This window comes from Dreissena polymorpha, chromosome 4 (assembly GCF_020536995.1).
Source record: "Dreissena polymorpha isolate Duluth1 chromosome 4, UMN_Dpol_1.0, whole genome shotgun sequence".
NCBI lineage: Eukaryota > Metazoa > Mollusca > Bivalvia > Myida > Dreissenidae > Dreissena > Dreissena polymorpha.
In genome coordinates this window covers 60782822-60810042 of record NC_068358.1, presented here as the reverse complement: position 1 = coordinate 60810042, position 27221 = coordinate 60782822, and the positions used below count along the sequence as shown (strand labels likewise).

General features: G+C 32.8%; 1 protein-coding gene and 1 long non-coding RNA gene across 10 annotated transcripts in view; one reads left to right on the top strand and one right to left on the bottom strand.

Annotated features, from left to right (window-relative positions):
• LOC127877467 (uncharacterized) overlaps nt 1-27221 on the top strand; it is a 192362-nt gene that overhangs the window by 85330 nt on the left and 79811 nt on the right. The gene's annotated exons all lie outside the window — the stretch shown is intronic.
• Nucleotides 13651-17767, bottom strand: LOC127877471 (uncharacterized). The gene is made up of 5 exons (XR_008048451.1): nt 17604-17767; nt 17075-17220; nt 15654-15736; nt 14511-14590; nt 13651-13849 (listed from the first exon to the last, which is right to left on the bottom strand). It is a non-coding gene; the product is annotated as an uncharacterized LOC127877471 (long non-coding RNA).

Sequence of the window (27221 nt, the reverse complement as noted above, 5' to 3'; positions counted from 1 at the left end):
ATAGGAATGATTACTGTGATGAAAAAAAGAAAAACATATGCACATATAACTACCGACCAATTGTTTTCACTGCTGTGGTCTTTGTAAGATTTTCTAGTTCCAAATTTCAACCGAAATAAATGATGTCATTTATAATCAGCGTTTACAAGGCAACTTTTAGTACGTAGACGCAGAACAATTTTATTTTGATTTTAACTTCAAAACCAATATATTCAACATTTATTATAGAACGCAAACAGATACACCCTATGAAATAACTGATCATTTATTATGATTGATATCTTTGATATGTTTACATATAGGTACGTTGGGACAGTGGAATAAGAGGTGATTATAGTTATGGCGAGGAAGGCAGATTTGAAATAGAAATTTGGTACGGTTTTTACACATTATTTATGAAGCACATTAAGATAACAAAATTTTCTATAAAACCTTGTTGTCATAATATGCTTCCCTTAAGTGTGCCATTCCAAGTTTGAAAAATAATCGAATTTGAGTTCAGGCCTAAACTTTCAAGTATAATAGTAAGAAAATAAGTTGCTGCAACTGGGTTTAACCTTCGCCGATCCTGTTTGTGATTTGTATTGTTTTATTTAAAGTAAGCGATCCACATGTGGGCGTCATTATTATACAACTACAGACACATACGAGGTGTATGGTCAATTTAATTAGTGGTCCCTACTTTAAAATGTTTTAAATGTTCTTTGGTAATATTAAAAACCTTCTGTACAATATGCTTTGATTTTTGGGAATCCGAGACCACAAATTGAAATGGTATTTATTTAGAATGCTATTGCATCTATTTGTACGTAATTAATGCAATATAATGATTACTTGCGAGAGGTATATACTAATCGAATAAACGTAGCAGTAGATATATTTTAAAGTTAAATTGGGTTATCACCTATTTTTTTTATTTGCAATTAATGTGGGGTTTTTTCGATATAATTATGTGATATACACTTAGAGTTTCCAAGGCCGTAATTTGTGTTATCTCTTTATGCTTTGCTATGTTTTTCGGTGTTCTTTAATGAAGGTTACCTGTCTTATAATAATAAACTTCGTTCATTAATGAGTGTTTTCAACTGGGGTTACAGCCATTATGTACCCTAATGCAATGTTTTCAATGCTACAAACCCTCATAAGTTTCCTATAATAAACAACATCCGTTATTTTTTTGCAGGGACAGTGCTTCATCGGCGACAACTTTGACAGAATCTGACAAAGAGCTTGCATCTGGGTTGAAAAGTAAAAATAAAAACAAGCGTTCAAAGTAGTATCGCTGTCTGCGTAGATACTCTGGTCTAGTAATGCCAGAAAACAAAGCATGAGCTGAATATCGGCTCCTTCCAATGAAGCATAAAATGAACTTAGCAAATAGAATGTTTCAGAAAATACATCTGTTCAGTCTACTAATTATCTTGTCGTTTAATTGTCACCAAAATTAAATTTATTCATTACCTTTTTTCATATTAAGTTTTATAAAAACAAGTGAATTAACGTTTGTATATATATTTCTGGGATCAGTAAACACAAATTGTAAAACAATGCTGTTAAAAAATAACAAAATTACTGACATTTAATTACCTAATAAACACTCATAAATCTCAAAAGGTTTCGCATAGAAATTGCAAAAGCTTTTTTTAAAGTTCTCAATTTCGTTGTTAACCTGTTAATATGGACCGCACTCATTTGTAATAATTATGGCGTGCTTTGAAACTCAAAATTTAAATGTATATTTAAAATATATCTATTTTAATTCACCATATAATAACAGAAAAAAGTAACATTTTGTATGTTTTTGATTTTTTTCAAAACGCATAAATTAATACAGAATCCCATTGCAATTTGCAATCTTGGATTCTTGTTGGAACACATATTGGGACACCAGAACGCGACACGATTACCAAACAAGTCATAAACAAATTGCAACCGAGTGCATGACGTTGTATATTAATGTTCGGGCATACATCGCATCGAATTCTGAAATTTCTAAGAAAGTAAACGATCAGCTTTATGTGGCCAACCGTTGTGTAAATGACATCGGACGTATCGCGTTCAGTGGAACATATGATGTTCAGATTGAAATGTCACCTATGACAAGTCTAATTTCTCAAGCACGGGTTCATAGCGAAACATGTGAAGCAAACGTGTTTATCGCAGCTATGTGTCGACAAAAGGTGTTGACAATCTACTTTACACTCTCTCTGAATCGTGAATATAAATATCTGCAGTTTGATAAGATTTCCTTCACTTTCCATAGTTATGCTCTGCTAAAAAAAATAAAACTATACTTATATTGTAGAGATTATTGTACTATGCACTTTCTTTCAACCTCATATGATGTAAAGTTTAATTTTAATTTTATCAAAACGATCAAGGAGCTTTTTAAGATTGGTTTAACAAAGGACTATTAGCCTTTAAATGTCGAGTGCTACGTCTACTCTGTAGTTCCTCATTTTATGTTGCGTCGTCAAATAATGTAATAAAATTAATTTACTACCTGCTCATGAAGTTATTTTTAGCATAAGAACATACGAGTTAGAGACGGAAAACTCACAGACATGTGATCCATCTCAGTGTTTAGAACACAATTAATTTAGTTGTAGTTGTCACTTTTGTAATGCTTTAAATATCACTTAAGAGAAACGCAATCCGGATATTTGCGTATTTTAATATACAAACATAGAAGTTTTACTGTAAGTAGCATTCTCTGCATTAGTTTTAAGGAAAATAAATAAAAAGATAAAAAAGAAATCTATTAAAGCATACAAGTGTTTACTTCCCTAGACTTAGCGCTTCCGTACGACAGTATGTACCGATCATTGTACTTATGGGGCAAAATGTGTGTCTCGATCAAGGATGTCAACAAAGCCGATAAAATGGTTTCTTTAAGTGCTATTATAGACATTTTCACTGTTTAATTGAGCTGAAAAGTATTAACAGGTCAAAAGAGTTAGTTAAAATGTGGTTACTTGCAAGTTGTTTATTTAAATTTTATTTTATATTCGATATTTTACATGACTCACCCAGTCCTCTAAGCTGAAATGATCCGTAAACAAAAGTGTGTCTTTGTGTCGTATGAACGAATCTGCAGTTGTCAAACGAAAGTACGGTTGATATTCAAATGCATTATTTTTCTATTTCCGGGATATTGTTTTAATATGTTGATCCTGCATAAACAAAATTAAGTGCATACGAAGTTAAAACACCAAAAATAAACAACGGTTGCGATAGACACCTATAAACTGTTAGATGCCCATAAAATCACTTTAAGTCATTCTAAAACACTTATACCTAGGTACATACAACGCTGCACCATTAATTCCTTATTGGTTATAATAATGGTTGGAATTGTATGTGAGTTGGAAAGAGTTTAAAATGGGCTTTGTTTTTAACAGCGGGTAAGTGGGGATAAGCGTTTTTTTTTTAACTCTATCATATTCTGAGGTAAGTCTAAAACATGAAGCTGACATGATTGTGTATTCGCGGTTGTTTTAAAGTGGTGTGCATTTGAAAGACATTGGCATAGTAAATAGGCGACAAGTATTTTTCTATTTCATATCTCTATTACATATGAAGAAATATCTTCTTATTTGCTTTCTGTACTTGTTAAATCAAGCACAAACTAAAATATGCCTGCTATGATCTCAAACAATAATAATATTGCTTTGTTTGCGCTCGAAGTCTCATACAAGATTGCGTTGCTGGACAGGGTATTGAAATCAGGGGGGATAATCAGGTAAAAGCGCTTGTTCATGAAACCAAAGCAATCTTTACTGACAGCAAGACGTGAAAGCATTGGCGCTAAACGTGCGTATATATGGTAAATATAGTATCAGATGTTATAAAAACGATTACTTATTTATGTACTATAAATGTTAATAGTTCTCTTTGTGTGGTCAAGCATCTCTGTGACGTGCGTCTTTTTTTTTTTTTTTTTTTATAAATACGATGGATAGGAATACGAAGACGATGGCAAAGACGATTTTCTAAAAAACAAAAATTCATTTAAATTAATGTACGAATGTTAAGCAATCTCAAATAATAATTAGTATTATTCTAACAACTCAATTCCATTAACTTAAAACATGTGTAAGAATAATTGAACGACAAGCACATCGTTGCATACACACGTCAATAAATACATAACAATTAATTAATAAATTAATAAATTATAATAAATAATTACCGATTACATATAATGTTAATATCAAAATTCACGTGACGTCGTCGTAGCAGACGAAGCCGCGCGAAACAGTGTAACGTAGGTTCTTTTAATATCTAAAATTAAATAAATACGTGAGCATTATGTTCGAAAACAAGCATACCTGCGTGGATTAGATTATGAACTTGACCTTATAGCTAGGAAAACAAATTCCTATCAAATGTTTTTTATTTAAGAAAAACGTCTGTTTTTCAACTAAAACAACAAGGCTAACATGGACACTAGAACTCAAGATAATATCCCATAGATCACATCTTAATATCGCATTATTTAATATATATATATATATATATATATATATATATATATATATATATATATATATATATATATATATATATATATATTCAAACATTATACATGCACATTTCGGAAAATAGTTATATGATCAGATAATAGTCTATGAATCTGAAGTAAAAATGTTTTATTAATATATGATTTCATAATAACCCTTTAAATGTTGTTATTTTTGACGATGCTGAAACAGCATCGTTCAAGGTATGATAACCATAAAAAAAATCACAATGGCGACCTTTGTAAAAGACCGAGCCAGTCCGATTGAGATAACCCGATTTGTTCAGTTACTTCCCTTTTGCATTCGCCATTGCGTAGGAGATTGCTCGTCATTGATAACATTCTCCTAGCAGAGTTGTCGTTCGTGTTTCAACATTCAACAATGGCCGCCCCTATGAGAGTCTCGATTCAAAACTTTCTTACTGCATAAATTGGCTTGTTTCGCTATTTAGAAGCTGTCATTTAGGATATATGAATTATTTATTCACTTAATCTCCGCTTATGACAACAATAGTTGGAATTCGAAGGATATATACTCGATGTGAATGAAGGACTTTCTGGATCGTAACAGCTTGACACGGCAAAACTGGCATACTAGTATTTTTAGTTATCAATATAAGTCACATTGTGCTTTATAAATTGTATTCGAGCATTTTGCGACTTATTGAATGACAATGATACCCGATATCAACATTTCATCGGGGATTTGCAGATCACCAAGCTGTCCTGAAATTCAACATTGATTTCAAACTCTTTACTGGTTTGTACTCTTTCTTAGTGTTAGTACTTTTTATCATTTTAAAGTTAAATGAACTGTGTCACAGTAAAAGAGACATTAAGGCGATTGTGGCCAGTTTGGATCTAGATCAGCCTGCAGTCGCTTGAAAGCTGTTTGCTTAAAAGCGTTTTTCTGACAATACCAAATAATTTAATTGGATACTGATTTGACTGCGCTTTTACTGTGACCTGGCTCAAATAATATAATTGTCATTAATCAAATTATTTATTTCGAACATTAATCAATTTTTTTTCTTGTCCCTCGGGATCAATGACTCCAGCACTTTCCTGTTGAGAATTGAATACTGCTTAAGGCGATGCTAGGGGGCGTGAGAGATGTTGCACCTTCCAGTAGCGCTCGATTGTTCATTGTCGGCTCGGGTACTACGTACATGTACCCCGGGTACTCTTAAGTATACTTACATGTATCCCGGGTACGGTATATATACTAAAATGTACCCGGGAAATTTAACCCTAAATCAGTCGTTGTCGACTATTTTTTTTGTAATAATTATATATACACATGTATGTCAATTTTCTGTAGAATGGCCTCTATATTATCGGAACACATACTCAAAAAGCATGTTGATGCAGTGTTTTTTGAAGAGATGTGTGTTTTAGATAATCGGTTGCGCGTTTTACGACATCGGATTTTGGGCGCGAATACAACTCGGGTATATCCTAATATGGACCGAGTACAATTACGTTTATTTACCGTACCTGGGGTACATGTAAGGATACTTAGAGTACCCAGGGTACATATAAGTATACTTAAGAGTACCCGGGGTACATGTAAGTAGTACCAGAGCCGACAATGACCAATCAAGCTCCATTATCCCTCATGAACCGACTCAAAAAACCGAGTCGGCAATATTTGACTTAATTTTTGGTTTAGTTGCTCTCGAGGGATCGAAAATTTCAGAATCTTCCTAAAAGCCCTACGGGTTTGATCCCCAGAAGCGACATTGAAAACTAGCATACGTTGTTATCTAAAAGGCTGCTAACCCTGATATACAGTGATAATGTGATTTTTTTCTCACATGATGTTCATCAGTCATATTATATAAAAACTTACAGCAGTAGTAAACAACTGGACAATAATTAATGAACGCATCTTTCATTTGTCTTTGACACTTTGATTTTGACATGGCCTAGATTTAAATATGTGACTGGACTTTACCAGCACTCTTGTAACAAAGATAAAGTTTAAATGTACCATTGAAGATCACCTAAATCCAGATTTGCTATTATAGACGTGTGGAAAGTTTTAAGGGTGTGACAAGTAAGCAAAAATTGGTCATTACCCAGAGGCCACAACTGATCTATGACTGTATTTAAACAAGAAAAATCAGTGCCTGATTTAGATTTCCTTAAATAGTTCAATAAAAACTAATTTCATAAGCCTGGTAACAGTTTAACGGTAATGCTACCAATGTGTCACACCAGGGCCTTGAATTTGAAATCTAGGACATGCATGGTCATTTCTTCATGAAATCAGGACACAAAATTGTATTTTAAGTCCTTAATTGACCTGGCTATAGTTCTCAGATTATTATAAGCTCAATCAGTATATTTATATCATTATTTATGCTTTGTGTATTGTAAACATATACACAATCATGCAGTTACATGATAGCAATAAATAATATCAAAGCTACCCATACTATAAAGGTCATTGACAAAGCCTATGGTCAAAATGTGAACACATTGAGTGTAATCGCCCTCATGTGCCAGCAAAAACAACACGTTGACAGGTTGTCATTTTTGACAGTTCTACTTTCACTTTCATTTTGTGATATCAAACTATTAACAATTATGTGGCTGAGAAAAATATCGCCATTGCTTTTATGCCCCCGGTAGGGTGGCCTTTATCAGTTGCACTGTCAGTCAGTCAGTCAGTCAGTGTGTCAGTCTGTCCGTCCGTCCGAAAACTTTAATGGCCATAACTTTTTTAATATTGAACCTAGCAACTTGATATTTGGCATACATGTGCATCTCATGGAGCTGCACATTTTCAGTTGTGAAAGGTGAAGGTAAAGGTCATCCTTCAAGGTCAAATGTCAAATATAAAGCGTCTGTCTGTCTGTCCGAAAACTTTAACATTGGCCATAACTTTTTCAATATTGGCGTGCATGCGTATCTCATAGAGCTGCACATATTGATTGGTGAAAGGTCAAGGTCATCCTTCAAGGTCAAAGGTCAAATTTTGCAATATTGAAGATAGCAACTCCATATTCGGCATGCATGTGTATGTCATGGAGCTGCACATTTTGAGTGGTGAAAGGTCAAGGTCATCCTTCAAGGTCAAAGGTAAAATATATGGCTTCAAAGCTGCGCAGCAGGGGGCATTGTGTTTCACAAACACAGCTCTTGTTTAATATATTTTCTGCACATTTCTTCAAAAAAACTTACATCAATACACGATTTTCGTCATTAATTCAATCATTCCTGACAGACTTGTGTACATATTTCGCTTACATTTTGACGCGCGTAGGTAGGACCGCATTACCGCTTCCGAAATGTGTATTCATACTATTGCCTTCGAGGAACTTATCTGATGTTTGACGGAAAGGGCCGAAAATGTGCGAGTGTGGGTCAAGTTCCCCACAGGTACTACTTTCCCGTTCCACCAATTTTTTTTCCGTACCTAAAATTTTTCGTACCCAATTTTTTTTCGTACCCAATTTTTTTTTCGTACCCAATTTTTTTTTCATCCCCAATTTTTTGTTCGTACCCAAATTTATTTCGGTCCCAATTTTTTTGTTCCCAAATTTTTTTTTGTACCCAAATTTGTTTTCATACCCAAATTTTTTTCGCAAAATTTTTGTACCAATTTTTTTTTCGTACCAACATACACAATTGTGGTGATTGTGGTGATGTAGATAAACTTAACTTGATGCTTTTATATCAATCCTCTCAAAAGCATCGTTACACCAGTACTGTCAGTACTTTGATTTAACGATGCCATTTATTAGACGCAATTTAATGCATGCATGTTGCGTTAGCACTAGCGTTGTTTCAAGGGTCCAGAAACGGGTATCAACGCTAGATATTTATAGACACCTATTACATTGTGAACACCAGCTTTCCGAGAATATCATATATATTGTCGTTCTTTGATAACTGGCTCAACAATATAACAACTAAACAATAAATTAAATCTTAAAACTATAAACCTGTATGATTTACATATGGAGTCGATTTGTTTGCTTTTGTGATAACACCGAGAACAATGTTTTATCATATGATATACTTTATATTTTCACGAGCGCCTATAATTCGCATTCAACTATTGTTATTTCAAATCGCATTCAACATTATCGATACATGCGAAACCAAAGAGCCTAGATGTTTCGAGGGATATTATAATTTCGCCTGAAGACGATATAAATTTTTTACTCATGCTTGATATCCACTTACACATGGCAACATTTAAGATTGTATTTGATGATTTGATTAACGAAGAACAGCGTATGTGTGTTAAAAGATTTATAATAATTCTCTGATATGTATAATAATTACAGAGTGACATTTGACAAAACTTAGAAAAAGCGAATATTAAAAAAGGGTTTAATTTCTTAGAGCACGCAAGTATTTTATGCAACGCAAAATATAATGTATTGACATGAGTCCAACAAAAGACATATGTTTTAAAACCTATGAGCGATAGTTTCAACGCATAATCATTGACAATATATGTAAGACAACGACACGAGGGAGAGATACGTTGTGGAATGTATGATAAGATTTAATGTTTGTTTACCAACTATGTCTAATAAAGTAAAATACAAGAAATCATTTGAATTTCCTTTTGTATGCTAACGTTTATGTTTATGTCATTAGGTCGAAATTCTAATACACGAATAACGATGAACTTGAAATGCAAATATACCGAAAATATCATAATTAATCGTACATTTATGTGTGATCTAAACATATTACAGTGTTACACATCAATTTGTCGTTAATGGCCAATTATTTAAAGTTTAAAATTGACTATGTCACAGGGACATTTCATGTTTATATTTAATAGTTAACAAACATTGGCACGTTTATAAAGAAGTATGTTAAATGATTGCCGAATATATATTAAGAACACATTTTGGTAACATTTGTTTGGTAGTACCATCGGCATTTTATGCTTATCTGTTTCGTTAAGGATTTAAACCAGAAATGAACGTCGTGTCAGTTTTCCGTTTACGTGTTTAAAACTACTAACAGTCGCTGGAAATCTTTACACGATAGAATACAATACGTCAAATGCTAACGTCGTGTTTACCACAAGTATAATCATTTCGGGCAATAAATACAGATTACCAGTTTGAATTATTCTTTCCCTAATACAAACGTAGATTTTCATATAAATTAAAATGAAAAATATATCCTACTATCAGTATTCGTAGGTAATTAGATAGGTGTTCCATCGACAAAGTAAGTCGGTCCCACGATATAGTTTACTCGTTCCCACGAGTTAGTAAGTCATTCCCTCGAGGTAGTATGTGGTGGACACGATATGGAAAAAAGAGGAGTGCATTTAAAAAAAGAGGATTGTATGTCACCTCTATGCCACCGTTTCATTCTGAAAGTTCAATCGACGTTGTGGTTTGCTCTTATTCAAAACGAGGCTCCACTAAAGATGCACAATTTTGTGTCCGAATAGGAAGAGGTCTGATTCAATCTCCACGCCGAGTTGTCGTTCCTTGCTCTCACGTACAACTCTGCGAAATGCTCAGCTTGCCATTTTGTCTATAAAATAGGTAAAACCGAACAAATGCATTCAATGTATTTTTGATTGGATATTTAAGATCGCATACATTAAATTAGGAAATGACTTTTAAATGTACGATAAATCGTGCAAAAACTTGCGAGTTTTAATGCAACTCTTTGGAACTAATTTATTGCCCATTTACGCAGATGGAATCATTCCACGCACTTCACAAATGTAAACAATTAAACATTTTTTTTGAGTGACGTTAGAAATTGCTTCGACGTGTGTATGTATGTTGGTTTCTTAACATAAAAAAAACATATCAATTTTATAATAATGAATTAAGACTGATATAAGATATCATGGTATGAGATCATTTTCTTTAATGCAGTGAATGCAATGTAACCGTCGTGCAAGAGATTGTTTAGTATTTTGTAACCTCAATGATGAACGCTTGGAATGATCATGACATAAATGAGACGCTTTCATAACAATAGTCCGTTCCGAGCCCAACACAGAGGTGAATGTAATGTAACCGTCGTGCAAGAGATTGGGTCTGATTGTGGATTTATTTATTTCTGAACATAATATCATTTTTTCGTCAATTACGATGAATTTTGGTCAGTTTTTTAATCTACAAATACAAGTTATAATTGGTAGGAGGGTGCATGATGCAAGTAAAACAGGTAATTTGATAATGTAATATATTTTCGCGACCCTATAAATCTGTCAAATATATTGACAGCAAAATAACGTTGTTGAAATTAATCATACCAAAATGTGTACTCTATCAATTCAACTGAGTATGCTTAGTTTGAATCATGGACGTGCAGTTTCTGCGGTATAATGGTTACAACTATACTTAAAGGGGCTTGTTCACACTTTGATAAATTGACAAAATTGAAAAAAATTGTTTCGGATTTGCAAATTTTCATTGTAGTTATAATATTTGCTTTAAAAAAAACAACAAATTGTTTCCATGCTCTAAAATTTCCATTAAAAGTTTTTGACGATTTGAAAACCTGAAAATTATAAAGCGTCTCAAACGCGAAATGAGTTATTTTTAGTCAGAAATTGTGAATGGGATCCCAACTAGTATACCAGAATGCAGCATGCGCATGGGCGCTGCGCTTATTCGCTTTGGGTTTACAAACAATGCATCTCATTTCTGTGAGAAAAAGAGAAACAAAAGCCGGAGCCAGCGACATCGCTCGAATTTATTCAATCTTGGCGACAAGACTAAGTGTTTGCAGAACCATAGGAGGATCGTTGGAAGAGACGAAGACAGGGTAGTGGCTTAAACACACGAAATGTAAGTCATATTTTAGAAGCTACGTTTAGTTTTTGGCAAGTGTTGCCTGTTTACAAAGGAATTTTAGCAAAAGTTTGGATAGGTATTTAGTTTTATTGTCTGCAACGAAACCAGAAACGCACTGATAACATAATTTGTTCATTGCGCGTTTTAAAATAAGCCTTTATGCCCCTATGCCAAGATGTTCGTATCAACTTAATGAATTCGTTATAACTTACAAGGAACACTGTCTCCAACACGAGTCAAATGAAGCATGAAATTAATGATAAATGATGAATGATTAATTTATTCGGTATATATTATATTATAAAATATACTGGTATGCAAATGTATGTTATATTATGTAATCAATTATCATGATATGATAATATGATTACACAGTTTATTCCCTGATTTTAACCCTTTGCATGCTGGGAAATTTGTCATCTGCTAAAATGTCATCCGCTGAATTTCTAAAATAAGCCATTTCTTTGATTTGTTTCAAAGAATACTATCAGAATAGCAAACAGTTTGGATCCTGATGAGACGCCACGTTTTGTGGCGTCTCATCTGGATCCAAACTGTTTGCAAAGGCCTTCAAAATTCGGTTCCAGCGCTTAAAGGGTTAACTATGAGTTTTGGGTTTAAATTAATAAACTACCAGTACCATTCAAATGCATTTTAGTTAATAATAAATGTCATTGTCATATAACACACAATAATGAATATGTCAATAAATGCACAGCATCTTGAATTGCCTGCCAACAAATAATGTTGTCACTGTCAGTTATGAGGAAAGAAAACGATACTGTAATGTTTAAATGATCTCAGTACTCCAAGGCTAATGATAAATTTAATTTATTTGCGCGAATACTAAAGTTAATTCTGTATTCAACTTGGCTTTTAATTTTAGTCTCTATCTGTAACTTAAGTGTAAACGAGAGAATCAGTATTTACGCGTTCTGTGATGTATATGCATATACTTATGTAACGAAAACGAATCATTTGATCAGTTATACTATTTTAATCTACTTTTATAAAAAAAAATCATACGCACTATTGAGTTTTACAATAAAAAAAACATATTTTACCTTCTTCTTCCGTGTTTGACAATACAGATTCCGCCATATTTGTTGTTGTTGTTGTTGCTGTCACAATGCGTGTTTATATTTAAATTTATATTTAAAATCTATATTTAGTCGGGGAAAAAACCGATCCAAGGGTCAGTGGTTCGAGCCTTGGTGCGGCTTACTTTTTTCTTTCTTATTTTAATTTTATTTTTGTTTTATACTGGAGCACGTTGTTTGCGATGTTTAAATTTATCAATTTAAAGCATTAAATGAAAAACTTCAAAAAAATGCAATTTAAGTGTGAACAAGCCCCTTTAATGACTATTGAACTTTGTAATAATGATAAGCAAACAGTGCCTTCAAAGACATGTCCAGTATTTTTAAGGTAGCTAAAATAAGCTACTCAAGGAGATTATTATTTTGTTGTTAACCAGGTTTTCCGAAGGAAAAAACTGGTTATTAGATTGGCGAATGTCGGCGGGCGGGCGGGCGAGCTGGCGGGCTGCGGGCGGGCGGAACAAGCTTGTCCGGGCCATTACTTTGTCATTCATTGTGAGATTTTAAAATCATTTGGTACATTTGTTCACCATCATTAGAGGTGTTTCGCGCGAAAGAATTACGTCGATATCTCCAAGGTCAAGGTCACACTTTGAGTGCAAAGGTCAAAAATGACTATAAATGAGCTTGTCCGGGCCATAACTATGTCATTCATTGTGAGATATGAAAATCATTTAGCACATTTGTTCACAATCATGGGACGGTGTGTCGCTCGAAAGAATTACGTCCATATCTCCAAGGTCAAGGTCGCCACGACTGAAAATAGATTTATTTTGAAACAAAGGGGTTCAATTATAAACAATCAGTTTAGTTTGAGTTATCTCCCTTTATCAGACTTTTTTTCACATTCAAAGCCTAGTTTCGTGACAATTTTGTCCCTTGTTTAACTAATGGACTTGATCCACAGAAAAATGACTCAATCAGTTATTCATTTAAAACTTTTTAAATGTCATCAATTTTCACTGCTACAATATGTTTATATATTTTACATAAGGGAAAACAAGTATTTGGAATTATTAGACATTCCTATTATTTTAGATACAGTTTACCTGTCTGATTGATATTTACCAGATTTTTTGAATGTTAGTTGTTATTTGTTGAGAAATAAAGAATTCAGACAATGAGAATATAATTTTAATGCATTTTATAAAGAAATGATACAAATTATGCATATTAAACATGTCACAAATTCATAAGAAACTGATTCTCACAATTTCTTAGATTGTTCACGGCTCGTTTTCACAGAATCATCCGAATTTCGCGAATCCGTTTTATAACAGTTATGAAAACTCTGCGATTCGTTTGTTTTACAAAGTGAGGGTCCAAAAGCCGCTTCACAAAGGCAGGAAAAAAGCCCCTTAATTCTCTTGAGCCGGCAACCCGTACATCCACATCAAGTACCATCGGCCGAGTTGCATTTGTACCTGAACACAAAATTCAGTAGTATTTTCGTTCATTTTTTGTAAGTCGGTCTGTAGTAAGAATGTTCAACAACTTCTGGAAAATATAATGCAATTTCAATTTTTTTCTAGACGGACTTTGATGTTTATCCAACTTTTTCTTTATTGACATTTTGTGTATATCATGTCGTGACGTGTACAGTTGGATTTTAATGTTCATCTGTTAACTCAAAATGACTGTAGTGTATTTTAACAACTGCAAAGACTTAAAAGATAAGTTAAAACATCTAAAAACATTTTGAATAACTTAAATGGTATTTAGCTCTAGACTCCTGTACGACATTGCAAATGGTCTTTAGTCTATCAGTTGTATTAAAGAAAACAAGCATATTATTCAAGATAAAATGCAGACAGATAACAAAAGATTATGGCGGTGGTTATGGACATTTAGACTTAATAATAATGATGAGAGTAATGGCACGGTATGTATTATTTTGTTTTCGGCGTTGATAAGTACATTATTGATGTTGGTGAATAATTGCGACTTTGTAAGTGAGGACGTTTGAGGTAATGCTGACGATCGTAGTCAATACTGTAGTAATTATATACATAGCGATGTTGGGGATGGTGATGATCTCGTGAGTATGATGGGAATGATGACGATGACGATCATGATTCTTTTTACCTGTTTTACGCTAGCTCTATTTCCTTCGTGCCGTCCATGCCATATCTAAACATATCTCTTTCACCGTTGTCCCATATAACCTATACATAAATTAATGTATCACAATTACAAATACGCTTGTAGATAATAAATGAATGGTAAAATCTTTCATCTTTATATTAAGAATGTACGCTTAAACGAAACTATTCATATGCATATGCAAACTTTAGTGAGTCCATAGATTAAGGAAGCCCCGACATTCCAAGTTTATCTTGGAATTCGTTATATGTTTTATTTGTTTGTGGCTTAATTAGACTTTTGTGTCCTAAGTCTGACCTTGACCTTCTATGTACATTGCATGGACATTCCGCCTCCTCATGGTGGTCATTTTGCAATTGATTAACGAAGGTATAGCCCTGTCAATGTGTTGTATGACCTTTTTGAAATCTGAACTCCAGGTGTGACATTAACTTCGAGGTAGGAAGACGAGTGTTACACGCGACATTTTGTCTGACGATTTTTAACATGTACGCTCATCTATTTTAAAGTCAATCTATAAATCAACAAGCTATGACTGAGGTAGGCATTTCAAGCTTTTGTTTCTTCAACATTTTGTCATTGACTTCTAATGTGACCTTAACCTTTTAGTTAAAGAGATGTGAGTAACATGCGACACGCCGCCTTATGATGGTTAACATATGTAGCAAGTTGTTGTTAAACACATCAATATATCTCTAGGTACGAAATTAAAGTTCAAGATTGTTTAGGCTTAATTTTAACTTCGACCCAAAATTTAGACGTTGACCTTTTAGGTTGGTTGATGGGTTCTCCAAACAGCACATCTCCCATAATGGTTGAGATATTTGGACAGACGTACAGTGTGACTGCTTTATGCCGCAATTTTATTAAAGGGTCATAAAATCATAAATGTAATAAGTAATCAAACTGAAATCATACATAATGTAATAATTCGTATTCATGATGTTAAACGACGCTTTCAAAAGTATCAACTCAACAACGTCCGTTCTTAAAAATATTAAAATGTTAATAAATCTGTGTCAATTTTTAATCTTATCACATGCAATGACAATAAGCGACATGGTGAGTAGGTGAATTGTAATGTTGGTTTGTTATTTAATCCGGTTGTTAAAATAGGCTACATACTAAGGACAATGGCTCGTACATTCTTAGGACAACGTCACAGCTGAAAGGATCGATGGCGTATATCTTGTAATCGAAATCTGGACCTTAAACATACATAATAATTATACAAAACATCATCATAACCTATATTAGGAAGAAATGTCGTATAATATTCATGCACTCGAAATGTTTAAATTCAACCCAAATAATTAAAAATCCGCGTACACGCAAGGAAACACTACGTAGATAGAATTGCAACCAATAAAAAGTCCGCTAAACTTAGAGACCTATATATATTGCAGATTGTGTATTAGCTTTATCTGTGCATGCTAAACGTTTTCTTATAAAATCGTTGATTGTTTTCACAGCGCTTCTTTGTGTTCCCTCGTTTTTTAAGCCCCCGGATCGTATGATCGGGGGTATATTGTTTTTGGCCAGTTTGTCTGTCATTGTATGTGTCTGTCTCCCTTTCTTTCATTGTATGTGTGTGTCTGCCCGAAAACTTTTATCTTGGTCATAACTTTTGCAATATTGGTGATAGCAACTTGATATTTGGTATGCACGTGTATCTTATGGAGCTGCACATTCGAGTGGTGAAAGGTCAAGGTCAAGGTCATCCTCCAAGGTCAAAGTTCAAATATATGGCTTCAAAGCGACGCAGTAGGGGGCATTGTGTTCCACATACACAGCTCTTGTTTCTTTTGCGAAATGCACTATCTGTTTACTTTATGCGTATTCAAATGCCTATGCTCGTATATTAAACAGTGTTTGAAACTATTGTTGCGTTGCCGTTTTAATATCAATTTAATTTAAATTACAGTTGCTTGACATTCAACCGCTTATTATTATGGTATATCATGTTATCGCTTTAAATATGTATAACACTGCCATGATAATAATAATTAAATTTAGTTTGAACCGGACGGAAAATAGATACACGGACATATGATAAGAGGGCGGGCCTATTAAAGAAGGTGAAATACATTATTATCGATTGCGCTCATCAAGTTCCGTTATACTTTCCAAGTACTAACATGAATATACTTCTCTAATAAGGAAAAACTTATGCTGCTACCATGGAGCTATCTTTGAGGGAATAATGAGGTCATTGTAGCAAAATAACTTATAATCACCATGACGACTTCTTTGAAGAACCACAACCGACGTTTATGATGTTTATTTGTATGATACAGTTGGATGTTTATTTGTATGATAAAACTGGATGTTGTTCGTGTGTTTGTTTCATAAATGTTTATTTGTTTGATTTCAGACTAAGGACAGACATTCAAATATATAGACCATGTATATTTCTTATATGCAAACATGTAGAAGGTCAGCTCGAAAACATGACCTTCTCATCAAGGCTTGTGCGTTTTTTGGTTAATAAACATTTGTATTTATCGGTTTTTAACAATAATCGTATGTTCTCGATGAAGACATACCTGGTTTTACTCTACATCCAACCGCCAGAAGTTCGCCAGAATTTACTATTCTAGATTCTTTAACAGTCTGAACTTCACCAACATCATTACGCATCGGTGTTTAAGTGTGAGATCATTTAAATCCCATGTCACGAAAACCTGTCCATCTATACACATCAAAAATACAGTTGAATATACACATCAGGAAGAAAAAAGAAAATTCAATGGAATTCGTCGTTGATCAAAATCCGTTTATATGTTGTATGTTATATGTCATTATTTTAATTATGGTACCTGTCTCATAAGTTGTGAAATAGTTAATTATCATTTTTGATCTGTTAAGAAATTGTTTTGTTTTCCAACTCGTTTATATTAGGTTGAACTATGTATGAATGACTAAATTTAACATATGTTCGAATAAAACAATCACAATATTAGTATGTCATAGGGTATTACTTTTTTCCTTTCAACGTTTGGACGATACCTTTTGCATTTCGGTAATGATGTTATCGAGCATTTGGTTCGAATTATTTAATCCGTTGAAAATTACCTAAATGCCCTAGAACAGTTCCAGGCCCACTGAGGTCAGATGTGTGTCTGTTGTCAAATTGATGCATTCGAACTCGTGTTCTGTGTGTCTGTGTCGTGGCTGGCTTCAAACAAACATCCAAATTCTTCTTCTGCACGCCTTCTTGTGTCTGACCGACAAAAGTTGATATCCTTCTGATACATTTTTTGAAAACTTATCATTAATTATGCATTAAACAGTATTATTAAACCCAATAAACAATTATAATACATCAATTAAACTTAACGTACAGTTCTCCTCATTAGAGTGTTCGGTTCACAAATAAGTAAATCCATGGTAATTTTTATATATTTCAAATAACACAAGAAAGCAAAAAGTGTTTTGTATTAAATTTGTGGTTAACGGAATTATCAGAGTCGTGATCTAAAATATTTTCTCAAACGTATATTTTTATGACACATGTTTCGCAGCTAGGTCTTGCTATACAGCATATTGTCACGTATTATGTATAACCAAACAAGCAATATTTAAAAAAGGAACATGCACTTGGTATTTACCTTATCCTCTGTCGTAAGGCTTGTAAATCTATTGACTGCCATATTGCAGCCTTGTGACGTCAACAGTGACTGTAATATAATAACAATAACCTCTCATGCCTGTTTTATGTAAACGAGTCAATGATTCAGGTTACATTTCACTGGTTTCGATCCAAAGAACTCAGGGCGGAATTACTAAGACGTGTTTTCACAATGTGTTAATAACACTCGTGGAGCGAATACAGTGTCTGAATCATTCTTAATTTTTATATTGATAATGTTTTATACCTTCACGTTTTTTTGTGCTTTAAGAAGCCATTTAAATGTTGAATAGCTTCTTTGAAATTAATTATATGGCATATTTCAGATAAGCTAAAATGCAAAAGTATAAGGACATTTCATGTTTTGTTCATAACTTAAAGTGGAGCTTTGTGTATGTTCTTCAAAAAATATTTATTTAAAAGTTTGCTTCCATTGTAAAGTGCAACCTCAAGAAGGAAGCTATATGAGACATTACGATGCAGTGTCGTTTGAAACTAATAAAATGTCATTTAGCTACCAAAATTATCGGAAAAAGGCATACTCTTAACGTTTTTTCAAGCATCACGAGCCACATTTGTAGGTTTATCGTTTTATTTGCTCATTTGAAAAGGACATAAGAAGAGTAGATATTATACCCTTGATAAAACTAGCTAATATAAATAGCCTTACGATATGTAAGGGCCCACAGTACCTCAAAATATCCATGCTTAGCAAGTCTTCGCCCATCTTTGAAAGTTTAGAGTTTAGATGCAATTATTGCAGACGTGTGTTCTATAAAAGACTAAAAAAACGACATTAATTCAAATATATAAAGGATTTAATCTTATAGATACAGCTATGTGTAATACTAACTTTAGAAATTATCGTTTTTATATTTATAGTATGTAAAGATGGTTTCAAAGAAACATACGACATACGTGTCAGTAGATGTTTATCTTTCTTTAACTCGGTTTAGAAATATGCTGTGCAAATAAAATGATGTGTACATCAGTTACAAAGTATTTCTTTAATTTACCTTGTTATAATCACCAACGCCTATGAAAAAAATGAGATTATTTGCTCCGTCGATCTCTCGAACTGCTGTTGCCACATCTGACAGAATCTGTAACAGAAAGTCTTAATTTATTAGCTTACTGATACAAATAGTATGTTTTTGAAACACCATGCTTAAGAATCCGACAAGTCTACTTGTTAGCAATTCTGATTATATTCCTTAATCTAATTAAACATGTCATGAACTTACGACACAGATATACACATAATAGAAGTTTTATTTACTAAGTTAATATTCGTGAATCGGCATTGATGCTCATTTATCTGAATAGCCAAATCGGTTACCTCTTCCATATGACTCTCATCCTGAACATCTGGTCCGGAAAGTAGTCTGGTTTCCGTCGGACGACCATCAGTAATGACAATGAGTGTTGGTGTCAAAATAAGTCCGTGAAAACTTGGAGCTTGTAATGAGAATATTTTAAGATAATTATGCTTATGTATATTTTAACTATTACTTTCAAACAAAAACGATATAAAACGTTATGTGTAACCATTTTGATCCAATATTTTATATGAAACTTTCTGACAAAAAAGTATGCTTATTTTATATTAATATCTGATCTACTCCGCATTTAAGATAAACGAACTCGGTTTTTCGGTTACAAAGACTTTCGATCCATCCTTTTCCAAAGCGTCGAAAAATGTTATAAACACAATTCAAAATTTAAAGTTATTTCGTTAATGTTTATGTTAAAAAAGTCATAACAAATTCGAAATAACACAAAGCAAATATATGTAGTAAAACGCACATATTTTTGAATACTCAGCGAATTTATAACGATTGGTTTGTTATCGATTACAAGTAAAAGGATTTGTCCAGTTTTAATCATAAGTAGAATATGATACAAACAGCAATCAAAAAGTATAATAGTATCCCTTTTCGTATCGTACCGTCTTATGTCTCTTTGGCGAACAATACGCACTACAGGCGAAAAGCAAATAAATTGTACAACGTGGCCAATAATATCTCAGTAAACAATTTTGCTATTTTTTACTATACTATTACATTCCGGTCCATACAAAGTAATTAAAAACCGAATGAATAAAAAACAAAGTGTAAGATATAGCAATTATTACCGTTTTCATTTGCACTTATCGTACATGCATGGCCCATTATTAAACCACCGTAAAGAGGGCTTGGTCCTCCTAACGTTATGCGTTCTGTAACAACACTTTGAAACATGTAATACCAATTAAGCGAGATGGTGTAAATAATTATCATGGTTAACTGTGTATACTCGTGTCAAGCGTTATGGAATACGTAATTTGCATTTAAAATATTTGAAAATTGAACATTGGTGTTGTTGATGTTGTTGATAATTTTAATGTATATCAAACTATTTTCAATAAGGTTTAGGATACCATGATTACACACTTTTTTACATTCTTGTATTCCATTTGATAAAACTTTAACCGTTTGTTTTTAATCTAATATATGTGTTAACGTAATTTATGTTCATTGAATGGGCAGCATTATTAACTGACCAATTCTAGAAAGTTATTTTGCTCAAATTACGTATGTCAACATGGACTCATGTAACGTCAGTTAATACTACTATAAGACTAATAACATTGTTTGCTTAAATACTATAAGTTTACAAGCATATGATACAATGATTAGACACTCTTGAAAATTGATAACATCGCCGATGACTCATTTTCTTATAAAATGTTGAAACATTAAATGAAATTATAACTTGTTTACATTCGATTGGATATGTAAGTAATATCCACTATGACTTAAGTAAAATAAGCACACATACCCATCTGACAACGAATTGAATTGAAGTCATTTGTAAGAGCCTGTTGTATTTTTGTCTCGTGTCCAAAGGTTACCAAAGCAACATAGTCGTCTAATATCCTGCCATCCTTTGATGTACTTTCCTTAAGTCCTATAAAACAGGAACTTTATTTTAAGACCAAAACAGAATCACCAAAAACAAAAAGTCAACATAAAATAATGTATTATTGGATTGTGTTTAAAAATGCTTTTATATAAATAGATGGTCAGAAGACAACGCTTGGCAGTGAGCTTAAACCGTCAGAATGCATGAAACATGCAGCCAAATATGGAATTTTTGTATTGATATACATAATATCCATCATTATAAATATGTAAGGTACAATAATATACATACATTCCTCAATATTCTTGGTACTCTCTCTCTCTCTCTCTCTCTCTCTCTCTTTCTCTCTCTCTCTCTCTCTCTCTCTCTATCTCTCTCTCTCTCTCTCTCTCTCTAGGTGACTGATTTATACATAATTACCTAAATGTATGTTTTTTAGTGATAACACACTCACCAGTTAGAAAAATCATTCACGAACATTTTGGCCTGTCCCCATGCATTTCCAGTCGACATACTCTCGGATATATCCAAACAAAGCACTAACACAACGCATTGTAAACGTCTTGTTCGGTCAAATACTTGACAAAAATATAGAAAACAACATGTTTCATTACGACAAAAATGTTTTTAGAAAATGCGAAGCCGATATAGAAAATCAAGGAAGCTTTCATTAATTTATGATTACCATAACCGAAATGATTGAAATTGACATTACCTGCACTTAAAGCGTTCTGAGACAAGTGTTTCCATCTTTCTTCGTTAATGGGCACGAGATATTTCTTCGTCTGTCGGATAATTCTCGTTTCTTTCATATATACCACAATGAAATTAACATACTTAAATCAAACAATATTTGCAAATATAATATAACATTCATTTTTTCGAGGCAATTTTAATATATCACATTTTTTTTAAGTTTTAATTTAGCAAGTCGGTGAAAAAGTTTATTTTAATGTAACTATTATAACTCTTATATCATATTTGGCGATGATTGCAATTACATGCGAGGATGAATGAGAAGTTTATTTAATCGCTGTGAAAATTGAATATATTTGCTGACACTGAACATTTCATGGAGATTTGTGTTAGTGGCATGTGTTTGTTTTATGTAGTTTGATCTATTCTAGGTTTTCTTTAACAGACCATAAACCCTCAAAATCAACAAATATTTCGTACAATATTTCGACAAATAAAGTTTAAACATGAGAAATCGAGGTTTCTTATAGCAATAGCCAACATTTCGATGCTAGATGTGGTCTTGTAACATAGATTTAACAAGATACAAAATGCTCTTTTTTTCGGGACAAAATATTCAACACGTATTAATGTACCAATTTAATATTCGTGTGTCGTATAAAAAGATGTTGCGGGAATTTTAAATGGAATGAAGTGTGCCACACAAACAATAAAAACAAGCATTTTGTATCTCGTTAAATCTATGTTACCATACCACATATAGTGTTGAAATTTGGGCTTTTGCTATAAGAAATTCTGATTTAACTTTATTTTACGAATTTTGTTGCAACATAATTATTGAAATTGAGTATTATACTTTAACAAATGATACCATTGTTTAATAGTTCATCAGTAAATAAATCATTTTAACTAAAAGTAAGTTAAGTAAGGGGCCGACAGCAACTAGCTTGATATTATACATGCTCGTTCCTGACCCCTTCATATATGTTCATAACAGTTGTACCTTGTTTTGGATCTGTGTCGGATTTATCCACTGCATTTTGCATATCATATAGTTGTGACTCGGTATCTTTTAAATCTACTTTCGATTTAAGCTTGATGTGTGGTTTCTAAGAATGAACAAAGCTTTTCCACTCGACATTTCAAATCCGACAAACCTAAATTACAGAAATAACATAATATTAATATCTTGATTCTTTATTTTTTATAAAACACGTTAAAATGTGTATTCGTAAGCAATTATAATATTCCGTTTAAAGTTTTATCGTACGATTATTCAATGCTTTGATACAATTTCATTATTGATTTTTCTTCAAATTAAAACAAGACTTGTTAAAGCTGAGTGCTCAATGTGTCTTCGCAAAAATAATTATGGACAAACGAATGCCTGTATCGGTAACAATTACTATAACTTTTCTTCTAAATCCATATTCAATACGTATGTGTATATAAGCTTTCACGTACCTTTATTTAACCATGCAATTTTATCTTTGCTAAAAAGAAAAATACGTAATTTCACTTAAAGGGGCCTTTTCACAGATTTTGGCATGTTTTGAAGTTTGTCATTAAATGCTTTATATTGATAAATGTAAACATTAAATTTTAAAAGCTCCAGTAAAAAATCAAAAATAAAATTTAAAAAAGGAAAATAAAGTAGCCCGCAGCAGGCTCGAACCAGTGACCCCCGGGATCCTGAAGTAAAAACGCATAAGCCAACTGAGCTATCCTGCCAACCATACATAAGATGTGTATTTTATACGTTATATAAGCAATCTTCGTAGTTTCACAAATTTAAACGACAACAACAGAACTCTCCAAATTATTTAATCGTGTCGCGTTGCAACGCTTTATAATTTTAAGGTTTTTAAATCGTCAAAAGATGTATATAATGGCTATATTAGACCATGGCAAATGTTCAGTAATGCTGTTTCCTCACAAATATCATAACTAAACCGAAAATTTGCGAATCTGAAACAACTTTTTTCAAATTTGTCAATTTACCAAACCGTGAAAATATCCCTTTAAACAATATTAAGTAGGGAGTAATTGACTTGAATGTAATTACCAAGATCAATACATGTTAATAATTCGCTTAGATAATAAAGGTTTTATACCACAAATGGCATGCTGGTTGATCATTCTTATTTATTTCTGACAGTCGCTTTAAGATAATTATTAATAAATTATATTGGCTTCTTGTATATCTTGTTTGCCTTTGCAAACCTACAGCAAAATGCCAAAGTTAAATACAAACAAATATGCTAATAAAATAAGGACGAAAATCTTACAATCTTGAGAAATGTGTTTTAACATGTACGTGTCGTCCATTTAGGTATTTTTTACCTGAGGTTCCATTTTCGTTTTCAAAATAAAAAGTTTGAAAATCTGTTTGCTATTTTAAGTGAACATGGTTTCCCGGAAGCAATTAGAAATAAGCGTTCACCTAGAGTGTAAGGTAAAAAAACACTGAGCCGGGCGCATTTATCATCGCGCCTTATTTATAGATTTGGGAAAACCTTATTTTCGAATTGCGATCATTGTTCATGGCTATCGCTTGAACATGGAGCAAATGCCATGAAATTAAATACACTGTTATTTGTTAGATCTGCGAATTGGAGTATTACATTTATTTCAATAACTAATTAAAATACAAACCATGTTTAAGAGTTTTTAAACATGTTCTTACTGTCTGTTGTAAAGAACCACTGTGTTTAATTGTTGCATTATAAACCGGTTTATTTTTAGAGTAGGACTAACACAATCTTTCAATTTCACGTTTCTGTGTTTCAACACAAACAGAAAATGGACGCTCAATTAAGGACATTCATTTATTCTTACAGATCTTAAATATATGTAATTTCAAACTTTAACATCATATCATGTCGCAAAGTAGGTATCTTTCTTAAAAGTGTGTTGTTTTGGGCTCGTTCTTATAAATCAAATTGCAGTATTCATGCTTAATACATTGACTCATTGAAAGAACAGAACATGAATATACTATTGATACATATAAGTATACATAATTGACCTACGTGATAGCATATTTAGAAACAAACGTTATGCACAAGAAAAAAAGGAACTGGCGACTATTGGTAGGCGCAATGGCAAATGGAGCTGTAAAACAATAACTTACCAGAACTTTGCAAACATTGTTATAAATAAATTTAACATCATTTTCTTGTAAACTGATTGGAAAAGGCAAACAGGGTCATAACGGAAATAACAAAGCGATATTTTCGAGATATATACGTCGCAATTTATACATTGTTATATTATATGTCAATTGAGTTTGACATATCACCCCTGGTTTCGGTTTGTTTTAAATTTTACCCAATATATTCCAAAGCCTAGAATATAAATATAAGTTCATTTCTTTTTGTTGACATGACATTTTGTTCATTTATAAAATCTGCCATTTTCGTTGGCTCTTAAAACAGTGGATTTCTTTTAATAACTTATATAATACTTCGGACTCTAACGCTACATGAGCATTTTATTTATTGATTGATAGGAACCCCGACATTCATAGAACATTGTTTATTAATTATTATTTATTTTGCAGTATATGTAAAGCAATGCCAAGCCGGTGTGTTATAGTTGTATGAGTCGTGTTTTACATTTTCAGGGAACTGTTGTGCAATCAAATAAAATAAGATGAAAGTACATTGACATTATGTTGTTTTGGACAGGTTTCAATATGAGGAATGACTTAGTGTTTCATTATGAAACGAGATGACGAAAGGGTTCGTGCACATCGACATATCATAGAGCAGTTCTTTCGGGAACGCTTGGTGACAGTCTACAAACATTTGTAAACGACTTTCTGAATGGTTTTTATATGACAAATTAATAATTTATTATGTATTATGTAGTGGTAGTAATGCACTTAACCTATTCAGGGTCGTAGATTGAAATTATAATTAGGTATATGACATGATCAGATCAACAATAATTTTTCAACCGAAAGCATTTGATACCTTGTCAAGCATAGCATGAATCGCTGATAAACCATTTTATCATTAAACGATAATTTCAATAATATTCTAAACTAAAAAGTAGTAGTTTCAAAAATAACAATTATGTAATTTTAAGACAAGTGGTATCGCAGTTGACCATTCTTTTTGTCCCAATGCTTTGGCATGCTGACGAGACAGTTTGGAACCTTTGGTCTTACAAAGGAGCACGTATGCATAGCCACATTAGGCCACAAAACAAAGTTCCACTTACTACCAACGTCTAACTACACGCCGATTCGAGAAACACTAGGTTATATTAAATCCCTATCTAGTGTGGATATTGAAGACTGATAACCTAAGCACGTGCTATATATTTGCATTGTTGTATCCCTCTGTGTAAATCTTGTTATCACGACATTATTCATCATAACACCACAAAAAGCCCCGAGCCCCAAGTATTATACAATAATGAATGCACACTCATCTTAGATAAATAATTTATTAGCAGGTTTGCGTGGAAGATATTCAAAGTCAAAGCACGTGCGCTTGAAAAAAAATAGCTACCCCCCCCTTCAATACGTGATGCCCAAGTACGATTATTGTATAATATCCCAATAGTATCTCTCTTCTTTCAGGTACCGGGTATTTTTATCACAAAAGTGTACGCTGTATCATTGCCGTTGATAACATGAAGAGGAAGATGTTAAACACTATAGACAAGAAGATACTCGAGCTTAATCCAAAAAAGAAAACTCATATAAGCAACACACTACCTAGATTCGGGCATTTACAAAGTTACCTCAGAATATCCGTCTCCACAATTCTCTGTATGTGTAAAACGTCGATTCATTTATTGCTGACATGGTTTCTATGGAAGCCTCGAAGACAAAATGTGTAAATTGAAACTATTGCAAAACGAATTATAATATGAACGTTCAATTTATGTTACCATTCCTAGCAAGGGCTAAAATATTATGACGATTGCAATACGTTTTATTTCACGAGTGATCATAGAAAATATATTTTCACGAGTGGCGAAACCATGATGGAAAATATTATTTGTCCATGATAACGTGTGAAATAACAAACGATCTTACAGTGACACGAACACATTTTCTGTTACTTGTATGCCCCTTTTTCAAAAAAATAATTAACAGCTGCTTCCCTTTCGCTGAAACGTTTCCATTTCTCTCGTGGCGTATCTCAATACATTTCAATACACAAAATGACGTCATTATACCAGCGAAACTCTCCTGTTAAACTCTTTTACAATGTGAATAAACGGTGCAAAAAGCATAAGATAAAAAGGAAATTTGTTGGATTTGATGGAATGTCGTTTTTAATTCAGTCGTGATCATAAAACATATCTATAAATCTGGAGGTAAATCTTAATATGATAATCTAAAAATAGAAACAAATATTCCGAAAATGTGTTATTATCACCGGTGAAAATAATAATTTGTTTATTTTCACAGCTGCTATTTCATTGCAGAAATGTCATATTTT